At 39.2% G+C, this 11,439-nt stretch overlaps 1 pseudogene; it reads right to left on the reverse strand.

Annotated features, from left to right (window-relative positions):
- Window positions 1–643: 643 nt before the first annotated feature.
- On the reverse strand, window positions 644–10,845 carry LOC132236122 (protein FAM204A-like; annotated as a pseudogene).
- Between the last annotated feature and the right edge of the window lie 594 nt (window positions 10,846–11,439).

Consider the following 11,439-nt stretch of genomic DNA (forward strand, 5'->3'; position numbering starts at 1 on the left):
TTGAACTCTGTCTCCAGATATTCAAGCCCTCCTGGATTTTTCCCATTACTCCCATAGCTCGTTTTCTTTAAAAAAAGGTTCAATTATACCATTTTCTCTTCTAAGAATCATCTTAATTTTTTAAATGGCATGCCTAAGAGAAATATTTAGAAAAACATTTTCAGGCAGAGTTGAATTTAAATTATCCTCCAAATACTACATTCAGTCCTTTTCTTACTGTAATATTTTATCTAAAGGCACACAAGAATTAATCAATTGCTTTTATTATGTGACTGCAAAGTATCAACTCTACTGCCTTCAATAAAGAACCAATAATTACTTTTATAACATTAAGTCATCTGTAAAGATAATAGCAATTGAGACTTTCATGCACCTATGACTAATCCATTATAAACCAAAGTCAATCTTAAAAATGCAATTCCAGAGTAAGTGCCATTACAGTGATTACAAATAAGAAACAAGGAGAAATTTGGCTATAGATGAAAAGGAAAATTGATTTTATATTGTGGGTCAATATAAATAAATAAAATTACATCCTCCCCCCCATATATATATTTTGTGTACAAATAACTGTATGCTCCATTCCATTCTCTTTAACAGGGTAACTCTTTATAAAAAGATTGGATAACTCTCAAAATTATGCTTATTTTTCTATTTCTATTAATTTCCTGACATGTTTAACCTAAGCAAGAAAATATTTTCAGCAAATTGAGCAATCGAAAACTCAAGTAAAAAGTCAAGTAGGGACTCAAGTGACTTAAAGAACTCTGACAACTTACATATACATATACCATGCTGCTTTAAGTTTCCCATCTCTTCTTTGCTTCAAACCACCATGCAAGCTCCTCCTCCCTCCTCCTCCTCCTCCTCCTCCTCCTCCTCCTCCTCCTCCTCCTCCTCCCTCCTTTCCCTCCTCCTCCTCCTCCTCCTCCTCCTCCTCCTCCTCCTCCTCCTCTTTCTTTTAGCAGGTTGTCAATTTTTAGCATCCTTTTGGCTTTTACAAAGTTGTGACAGGTGACTGCTTTGGCAATTTTTGCACCAAGCTCTCCAACAGGTAGCTAGTTGCTGAGTTCCTCAGACTCCTCAATATCCCACTCCACAGCCTTGACTATGGTCTTTTCAAGGCCCAACCTGTCAATTTTTTTCTTTATTAACAGGAAGTTCAAACCTATCCTTGACTCCAAAATACTGAGTACGCTCCTTCCACTGGGTTTCACTTGAGGGCTGTTCACTGTGAAATTTTTCTTCATTCTTCACTTTACCTATTCTGGAGCATTTCCTTTGTTTCCTTCTGAATTTTGAAGTTGAGGTTTTTCTGTTCAGAATGTTTCTTCTGCAGTTCTTGAAATTTAATCCACACATTTAAGAGAATTCCAGAAAGACTCTCTTCATATGAATTTAACAATGGATTCTGCTTTAGTATTTGGTCCATCTGTAGGGAAATCTAAGCTCTCTGTTTTTGCAATGGTCTCATAATGTTTGTCTTCCTGTAAGTAAGTCTAGAGTTCTCTAATGTGCCTTCATTTTCAGAATTCAACCTGACATCACTTTCTTTTAAACCAGCTGCCCGGCAGCCATCTGCTCATTTTTTAAAATCTTTATTGTTGAGAGTATTACAGATGCCCCCATATTTTTAATAAAAGCCATTAGCTTCTTCCTCTGCCTGCCTCTATATATTTTAGAAATAAGTGCTTCCTCGCTACTCTTATTTTAGGTCCCATCAATCACTCTACCAAGAAATAGCTTCCGCTATAATAAAATTTTAATTTTCCTTTTTGTATTTTTATGTGTTTGTACAAAGTTTTCATTAGATATTTTGACCCAGTGGTCAGTAAGCACACATTGATACCCTGAGTTCAAGCCTTTGATTATTATTTGGCCACAATGCTCATTTTCTTATAATGGTTTGTCAAGATGATACATGTTTGAGGTTTGGCCATGAGGCCTAAAATTGAGAAACTCCTCCTTTCTATGGATCTTACACTGGGTTCAGCAGAAAGCAGAGCCTGAAGCATAGAATCATATGCTACTACTTTCTTCATAAGTAAATGCAATCCCAGCCAATGGGAGCATTAGACAGGGGAAGTGAAATAGGGCAGGAGAAAGTGATAACGGCTAAACGTGACTACAGTCTCACAGGACTGCCTTCTGAGTAGCCATATGAGCTTCACCTTAAAACATTCCATCGGGGCCAGGAGAGGGGGAATTGTTTATCTACTATCTCCCTTTTCCACTAGTCAGAAGCTTTTATGATGAAAGCTTACAGCCCTCACACTTCTGAGCTTTGCCTTCATGACTGCTAAGCATCCCACACTTGGAGGCAACAAAGAAGCCCTTTGGCAGGGGCATAAGGTGAGCGGCTGTCTGGTTGCACCTACGTGAAGTCTAGTGGAGTCTGTAACTGAGTAACTCAGTAATGGCTGAAACAGAAAGACTGAGCGCATCTGCAGTGATAAGTGAGGGGTGTCTGATAAAATGTGGAGCATTCACATCTTTTGGGAGAACAAGTTTTTAACAACATATCTACAAAATCTATTCTGAGATCTATGTTGTAATCTTTTTTTTTTCTAAAAACGTACATTGCAAGATAAGAGGGAGATAGGAAGGCAAATGGAAGAGAGCAATAGAGGAGAAAAGGAGATAGAGAGACACAGAGAGACAGAGTCTGAATTATGATATGCCCTCTCCGCTGTTCTAATTCTACCCAGAGAGGCAATTACCCATTCTCAACAATGCGGTGTATGCCTTTAAAGAATGCTTGTTACTCTTTCTTACATTTCACTCAACATTTTTTACAAAAACAGAATGATGAGCCCTGGCCAGGTGAGTCAGTTGGTTGGAGTGTCATCCTGTAGACTAAAAGGTTGTGGGTTTGATTCCTGATCATGGCACTTTCTTAAGTTGTGGGTTCAATCCCTGGTCAGGTCATGTATGGAAGGCAACCAATTGATGTTTCTCTCACATGGATGTTTCTTTCTTTCTCTCTCTCTCTCTCTCTCTCTCTCTCTCTCTCCTTTCCTCTCTAAAAATCAATAATAACATATCCTTGGGTGAGGATTTTAAAAAAATGACACATGTATTTGTCAGTGCCTTGCTATTTTCTCTTTAGAGGTTTATTTTATTAATAATAGGTTTACTGTTATTTGAGTTAATCCTTGGAAAGGGGACATTAAAGAAACAGCTAGTTATAAATAGCTCTCTAAAGCACTCTCTAGGTAAGGCCAGGACTTCCCTTTCCTAACCCAGGTTTTTGTTTACCAAGAAGCCTTGTCTTGGCATCAGAATGAACGCAGCCTCTGACCTTCCTACAGGAACCTTTAATCACTGTGGGCATGTCCCAAATTCAAAGGCCACTGCCCATCCCCTGTGGGTTCTTTACAGACCAGTGCTTAGAGCCTCAGTTTTGTTGATTAGAGCAGTAGAATGTGTGGGGAGACAGCTAATTTCAGAGGAAAGGATGTGTGCTGGTCAGGCTGCTGACATTCCAGGATAGGAGGCCCAGAGCATAAGAATCTCAACATATGTGGACGTGATGATGCAGTTACCTATCTATCCACTTGCACTATCAAAGCTGCTCTGCTCCAGCAGAGACATTGAGAGATAGATATCATAACCACTTTTATCTTGTCCACAAAGTTTTTTTATTATCATCTGTTCAAATTATCTATTCCTGCATAACAAACTCCTCAAACTTATTATCTGAAATGACAATATCTTTTTTTGCTTATATATTTCGGAGGTCAGGAGTTTGGACAATGTGCAGTACAGAGAGCTTGCATCTAGTCTGATGTGTCTGGGGCCTCAGCTGGTAAAATGTGAAGGAATGAAGGTGACTCAAAGAACTGGAGGCTTCTCCCCTCATAAAGTCAGGCATTAGAACTGGGATGATTTAAAGCTGAGCTCAGCCTGGACTGTCCATGCTACATGTGGCCTCTCAGGATAACTTGGGAATCTCAGAATGAGCTGTGGTTCCCAGAGAGAGAATCTGAGAAGAAGAGTGAGTGCTCCAAGAGACCAAGGCAGAAGCTGCAGGGCTTCCTCTGACCTGGCCTGGGAATTCCTGCCACATCAGCTTTGGAGCATTTTGTTGGTTCCAAAGTGGGTCCCTAAAACCAGCCCAGATTTCCGGAGAACAGCATGAGAGCCCCACCCTTAATAGGGGATGGCACAGTCACAGTGCTCAAGAGCAGGTACAATGTGAGATGTTGTTGAGGCCAAACTGAAAAAAGACAGTCTATGCATATCACCCTAAAATACTGCACACTTAGTCAACACAGGAAGTCATTGGTAAACAATATTACATGTCTAAAGGTGAAGAAATTAAAGAGATATACTTACAGCTATACAAAGATCAGGACCTAGAGGAAATGAACAATTGACCTATACTATGGCTATAATACTACCCCATATATCAAATTATGGCTACAATTTTTCCATTAAACACTGGTGGAAGAGTAAGGTTATTTAGTGACCAATATACTTGACCTAATGGTTAGGGGCAATCAGGCAGGCAGGCAGGCAGGCAGGTGAGTGATTAGGAGTCAGCAGTCCCGGATTGCGAGAGGGATGTCTGACTGCCGGTTTAGGCCTGAACCTGCAGGGATTCCTGTGGGATCAGGCCTAAACCAGCAGTTGGACATCCCCTGAGGAGTCTTGGATTGGAGAGGGTATAGGCCAGGCTGAATTTCATGCACTGGGCCTCTAGTCAAAATATAAGCACCAATCCCAAGGTGCACTGTGAGAGCAAATGCTCCATCATTAAAGCTTTTAAAATATCTGCATAGTAATGGCTGCATGATGATTACGATAATAATGGTGACAGCGATTCCTGGTATAAAAATGATTATAATGTTCTCATAGACAATCATTTTTGTGGCTCTGACAGTTTCACTGCATGTTATCAAAGGTTCAAACAAATTCTCAAGCAGCTTCTGAAACTCAAGCTAAATTTCCATATGCAAAATAATTATTTCATATGTCAAGAGGAAAATAAATAGAACAAGAATAATTGAATAATGATTTTTAAGAAATTCAGTAATATATTCTGCATTGTTTCCTGGGGATGATGAATTGTCCAATGTTTACCACTGGCCGTGTAAGATCAGGAAAACATTTGTTAAAAAAATATATATATATCAGTGGGGAATGTCTCATTTTTAAAGCCATTGTTACTTACTCCTTTACATTTATTTCTTCTCTATCCAGGAGGGTTAAAAAACAGTCAAGATCACTATACGCTATACTGTTTTACATATGAGGACATAGAGAAGCAAAATTTGCCACACCAAAATGTGTCTCTCTGGCATGAGAAACATTTTATTTTTAATAAACAAAACGCTCAGGTAGAAACTTTGGTCTTCCCAAAATTGCCTAAAAGAATTTAAGATAAGGGCTGTCTGGGGAAGAACTATCACCATGGACAGCTATAGCATAACATGAACTAGGTGTGACAGACAGAGGAACCTATAGCAAGGCTATGGGATCAAAGTCCTATCTGTGACCCACTGTCTATAAATAGCCCAGCAAACATTTGTTTACTAAACACTAACTCTTACATATCCCTGTGAACTGTCTTATTTCCCTCTGAAGTCCCAGATTCCTACCTTTTTCCTTACTCCAAAATGACATGTATACCTGCTTTTGCCTTTCTGTCTCTGGAATTTTCATTCTTATGTGAATTCCCAAGTGTATGTATTAAAACTTGTTTTCTCCTGTTAACCTGCCTTATGTCATTTTAATTATATGATCAGTCATAAGAGCCAAGAGGGGAAGTGGGTAGGGGATCCCTTTCCCGACAAGGAACTGATCCCCCGCAAAGAGATTCTTCCTATCTTACTATCACAGGTCTAAGTGTCTTATCTAGATGGGAAGATTATGGATTCATGAAATTTAGCATTATATGATGGTGTCTTAGAATTTTATGGCATGATTCTCAAAATTCAAAGACTCCGCCGGAACCGGTTTGGCTCAGTGGATAGAGCGTCAGCTTGCGGACTGGAGGGTCCCAGGTTCGATTCCGGTCAAGGGCATGTACCTGGGTTGCGGGCCTATCCCCAGTGGGAGATGTGCGGGAGGCAGCTGATCGATGTTTCTCTCTCATCGATGTTTCTAACTATCTCTCTCTCCCTTCCTCTCTGTAAAAAATCAATAAAATATATTTTAAAAAAAAATTTCAAAGACTCCAAAAGCTTTCAATTACATGATCTCATTTTTATCCCACCATATTCCTGGGGTTGGGGAGATCTGGAATATCACCTTGATTTAACCTAGGCAAGGTATGAGGCACGAGAGAATTAATGAACACATGGCAATGGATCATGGCATGATGGAAAGGCTAGATGTGGGCTTCAGTGTGGATTCTGCTGCTCTCTGGACCATTAATCTAAGCTCCGTAATCCTTAGGTCCTTCTTCCCCTTTATTCTAACTTGGGGATGGGCTATAGCTCCAGTACCTTGAAGTATCCCTATAGCTCAACTCCCTCTTTAAAGAATAAAATGGCATTCACTTGTAGAATACACAAATGTGTAAGTTAATAAGTGAATGAGTGCATGAAAACATTGGGACTAAAATTCAGTGTGGTTAACTTTCAGGCCTTTCCCCTGTCCTTTTCCTTTATAAACATAAAAAAATAACTATGTGAACTTTCATCATGATAGGAAAGTCCCTCGGCATCTGAGGGGAATTGGTTTTAGGATCCCCCCACCCCAAAGATCCAGGGATGCTCATGTTCCTTATATAAAATGGTGTAGCATTTGCATATAACCAAATGCACAACCTCCACTATATTTTAAATGATCTCTAGATTAATTATAATTGATTGAATCTACAGATGTGAAGCCTGCACATACACAAGGCCTACTATACTATTACTAATAACAAACCCAAGTAGTAATAAAAATTAGAACATTTAATAATTATTTCAAAATAAATTAAAGGAAAACAACTACCAGTTACTTTTAAGAATTTCACACACCAAAAAAAAAAAAAAAAATGGCTAACTATATATCTTGGGAACTGAAAAATGAAGAAAGTGCAATATTTATGTTATGCCAAAATCCTAATGCAAAGTTTGTGTGGTAAAGCTCCTAATTAGAAGCTTAAATTATAGACTATATTTGGAGGATTGACAGAGATGTTCCTTTTTAAAGGGCAAAATATGTTTTGACTAAATGAATCACTGAAAAGCATGTTTTAAGAAACATTCTCAAAAATTCATAAGTTCATCTGTTAGACAAGAAATGCAAAGTATATTGGCTAATATAACCTTTTCTGTATCTCATTAAAACATCTCGAGAACAGTTCATTCTGAATACTTTGTTGCCTCTTTTAAAAAAATCACATAACCTACTTTAGTTGAAAATATAAACTTTCAGTAAAATTGTTATGAATTTAAACCACTGTTAAAATATCATTGAATATACAGAGCACTATGATTTGGGAAATCCCAGTTCCACAAGATATTTAGAAAGAATTATCATCCATGAATTCAGAATTATCATCAATTAAAATACTTCCTCCCTTATGATATGTATTACTGAATGGAAAACACCATTGCCGCAACCAGTTTGGCTCAGTTGATAGAGCATCGGCCTGCGAACTGAAGGGTCCCAGGTTCGATTCCAGTCAAGGGCATGTACCTTGGTTGAGGGCACATCCCCAGTAGGAGGTGTGCAGGAGGCAGCTGATCGATGTTTCTCTCTCATCGATGTTTCTAACTCTCTGTCTCTCTCCCCTCCTCTCTGTAAAAAATCAATAAAATAAATTTTTTAAAAAAGAAAACACCATTGTTCTTAGATTGCTTAGAAAATATCTCATTTTAAAAAATATTTTGCAAGAGAAAAAGAAATGTTTCTAACATCTTTCTCTTGAATCTAAAGTTTTAAAGATGCAGCTGATGAGGAAAATAAGACATTTTTGGGCGTGAGACCAGCAGCCTGATTCTGTACCTAATTAGTATCCCTAATGCACATTCCTGTTAGCCTATAGTCTAGCTGCCCTTCCTTAAATAATCTGGTCTTGCCTATTTACCTGAATACTCCCATTTTACAGAGGCCATAAACCATGAACCATACACAACCCCCGGAGGGGGTTATCAGCCCTGGTGCCAGGCCAGGCCTTTAGGTGTGGTCTCACGGCCCCCATCCCAACACATGGGGCTTTTTGCAAAGCCCGCGAAAGGTCTGGAAGTTTGATCCATGTATGGGGGATAAAGAAACCAAAGGGTATAAAGAGAAAGCTTCCTCCATAGTGGCTGGCTCAGGATTTGGAAACAGGCTCCCCTGAGTCATGGTACTAGTACATCTGGAAATAAATGGGTTTTTCCTGATTCTCCGGGTACTCCTGTATATTTTTTGGACACCTGGTAAATTCTGTAACACAACTAGCTCTGTACTTTTTAATGTAAATTCAAAACCACAGTAAAAATGAATTCATTCAGAGTCTCAAAGTACTTTATAAGCAATAAGTGGCAAATGCTGAGATTATTCTCACATTACAGAAAACCTACTATAGCAAGGACTGCTATATTCATTAATTCTATCCTCATAAATTTTCTTAAATCCTTTTGGGAATCACATGAGCAATAACTAAATCAAAACCTATCCATATATTTATTCAACAAATAATTATGAAGTATCATATGAAGAGTTTATTTACATCCTTTGAGTGCTTATCAAGATGAAGAAGATATGGATTCTTCCATTAAGAAAACTTAAGGACAAATGGACAAAGAGGACATGTAGCTCCTACAAGGCAGAAAGTAGTGAAACATACAGATAAAGTGGGAATTTAGATTAAGAAATGGATTGAATTACTTGATATTACTGGGAAGAGAGAAAGCTCTGAGCTCTATCTTTAAAATATGGGTTTGCTTTTTGTCATATGGGCATGAGGAGAAAAGCATTCTGGGACACTGAGGCAGGAAAAAGCGTAAGCAAGGACTCTGAGAAAGGAAAACATGTGGTGAGTATGTGCAATTGAAGCAGCTTAGTTCAGCAGGACGGAAGGGTTGTGAATAGAATAGAAAAGATAAAGGGGGTAATGCCTAGACACCTCATAATTGAGGGTCCTGAATCTAAAACAATGTAAGTTAGACTTTATGTTGTATGTATTAGGGGATCCACTGAAAAGTTATTAGTAGGGGAAGGACTAACAGAACTGTATTTCAGGAAGTTTTATCCCAACAACGCGTAAAAACTAAATAAGGAAGAGCCAGGTGTCAGGAAGAACAGTAGAAGCTTCTATGAAATGGGCCAGGAAATTAGATTCTGACCTAGAGCATAGTCACTTGGGATCAAAGAAAAAACTAATGGGAGCTAATGGAATTGATGTGTAAGGCAAGGAAATGAGCAAACAGAAGATGATTTGGTGACTGGATGGAGATCCTGCTGACAAAGTGGAAAACTGGGAGAGAGAATGTTAGGGAGGGAAGCGTTGGCCAAAAGAACAATTACTGAACACCTCCAGACACAATTCTAAGCTCCTTGCTTGTGTTATCCGAGTGCAACTGAGGCAGTTAAGGTGATTTGCCTTAGGTCACACAATTACTAAGTAAGATTCTGGAAAGATAATCAGTTCAGTCTGTGTCATACTGAGTTAGAGGAAGAGGTATAGAATGCAGGTGACAGTACTGAGTAATAAATTCGGAATACTAGAAAGAGCAGTAGATACACAACAAATCTGGGGTGAGTCGCATGCATAATGAAAGCCATTAAATTACAGAACATTAATGGAAAGAACACAGCATTAAAGCAATAAGGGGAAAGAGATAGTCAAAGAAAATAGTATTATCACAATTAGCTAGTTATAATATTAATAATAGGAGGAGAGCAAAGGGGAGTCCAGACATCATAAGCATGGTCATCTGGGCAGCTTCACCAGGAAGCTACAGCTTCACACTTCCCCGGAAACCACTGGTCCATTCCCTGCAGGTCACTGAGGAGGGTATCAAACAAAGAGGGAGATGGACACAATTGGCTAGGGGTTGAAGCCACTGCAAGCACACAGAACCTTGAAGGGTTAAGTGGTTAAGCTCCTGGTTATAATCCCAAAGAATTCCCTTGATCTTGCTTCACTCTTGCTCTCTTGCTCCACAACCAGCACTCCCCCATCATGTGGCCTTAAGAAGCCCCATGGCCCGTGGCCATGTGGACTCCACACACAGAATGCTGGACTGGAGTATGAAGTAGAGACCCTGGGCAGTGGCCTTCATGCCGCACTGAAGACAAAAATGGACTTTCCATGGCGGGATGGACGGAAATGCAACATTGGAAGCCCAGGGGTTAAATTCCATGGCTCCTCCTCCTGTGTGAGTTTCAGGAAATTCCTTTCCTGGCAACATCACAAGAACTCCACTTCTGCTACCAGAGGGGAACACAAGTGGGAACCCTCTGTGGTTTGTGGGGTTCTTGGGGGCACTGCTGAAATAAGCATTTGCAGAAGTCCCATGGGAGGATGAGAAGTAGCAGAAGATTTTATTGGCATAGAGTTACATTCCTTGGGTTGTAATGTCCCATTTACTCCAAGCCAGTCCTGAAAGAGGGGCAGCTGGGAGGCCAGTGTCCAGAGTTTCCATTCCAGGTTGCAGCCGGGTGAAGTTCAGCATTCAGATTAAAGTCTATTAAGTCCATGGGGGAAGCCCAACATGGCCTTGTGCCATGTGGGCAGAGGGGTCACAGGAGCCAGGCACCCTGGAGGCAACAGAGAGTGGTTGCTTTGTCTAGAAGTTTATATATTTAGATTTCCCACACTCGCAGTGGCCACGCCCATCCTGGCCAATTACCTGTTTCCAGGTATGACTGACTGACGGGCACGCATTTTCCTCCGTCACAGACTTCATTGGGCATGTTTCTAAACTGCCTTTGTCCATGAGCAGAGAACAGATTTGGACAGTGTAAAATGTAGCTTTTTGGCAAAGCTGTATAAAAAGCATGCCTATATTTAGTCTTCCCTTTTACTTCTTTCCTGTTAAATATGGTATCACTTCCACCACCAGTAACAGATAGGGGACACAGAGGGTACCCCACCAATATCAATAAAAGGTAAGCACTTTTTATCTTTTAGAATTTTTATCTCACAAAGATAGAAGATGCACTGAATATGAAAAATATGAAAGACAAACCCTAAAACTGCACAGGCCACATAGTTTAAGTATTATTTGATCTCATTTTGTAAACTGAGAAGTTAATCTAGAGGAAAAATGGTAACTGAATTTTCCACTTCAAGATTTCTTAATTAATAAAACTAACACCACATACATTATATTAATAAATGATATTTATTTTAATTACATTTTGAGAACTTATTTCTCATCCCAGGTTGATAAATAGTTTGATAATTAATCATAAATCTCATAAAACATGATAAATTGCAGTTTGATTTTTTAATTACCTAATAATTAATAGCACTATATGTTACAACTAATTTAAATTTTTAAAAAT

This window comes from Myotis daubentonii, chromosome 5 (genome assembly GCF_963259705.1).
Source record: "Myotis daubentonii chromosome 5, mMyoDau2.1, whole genome shotgun sequence".
NCBI classification, from domain to species: Eukaryota; Metazoa; Chordata; class Mammalia; order Chiroptera; family Vespertilionidae; genus Myotis; species Myotis daubentonii.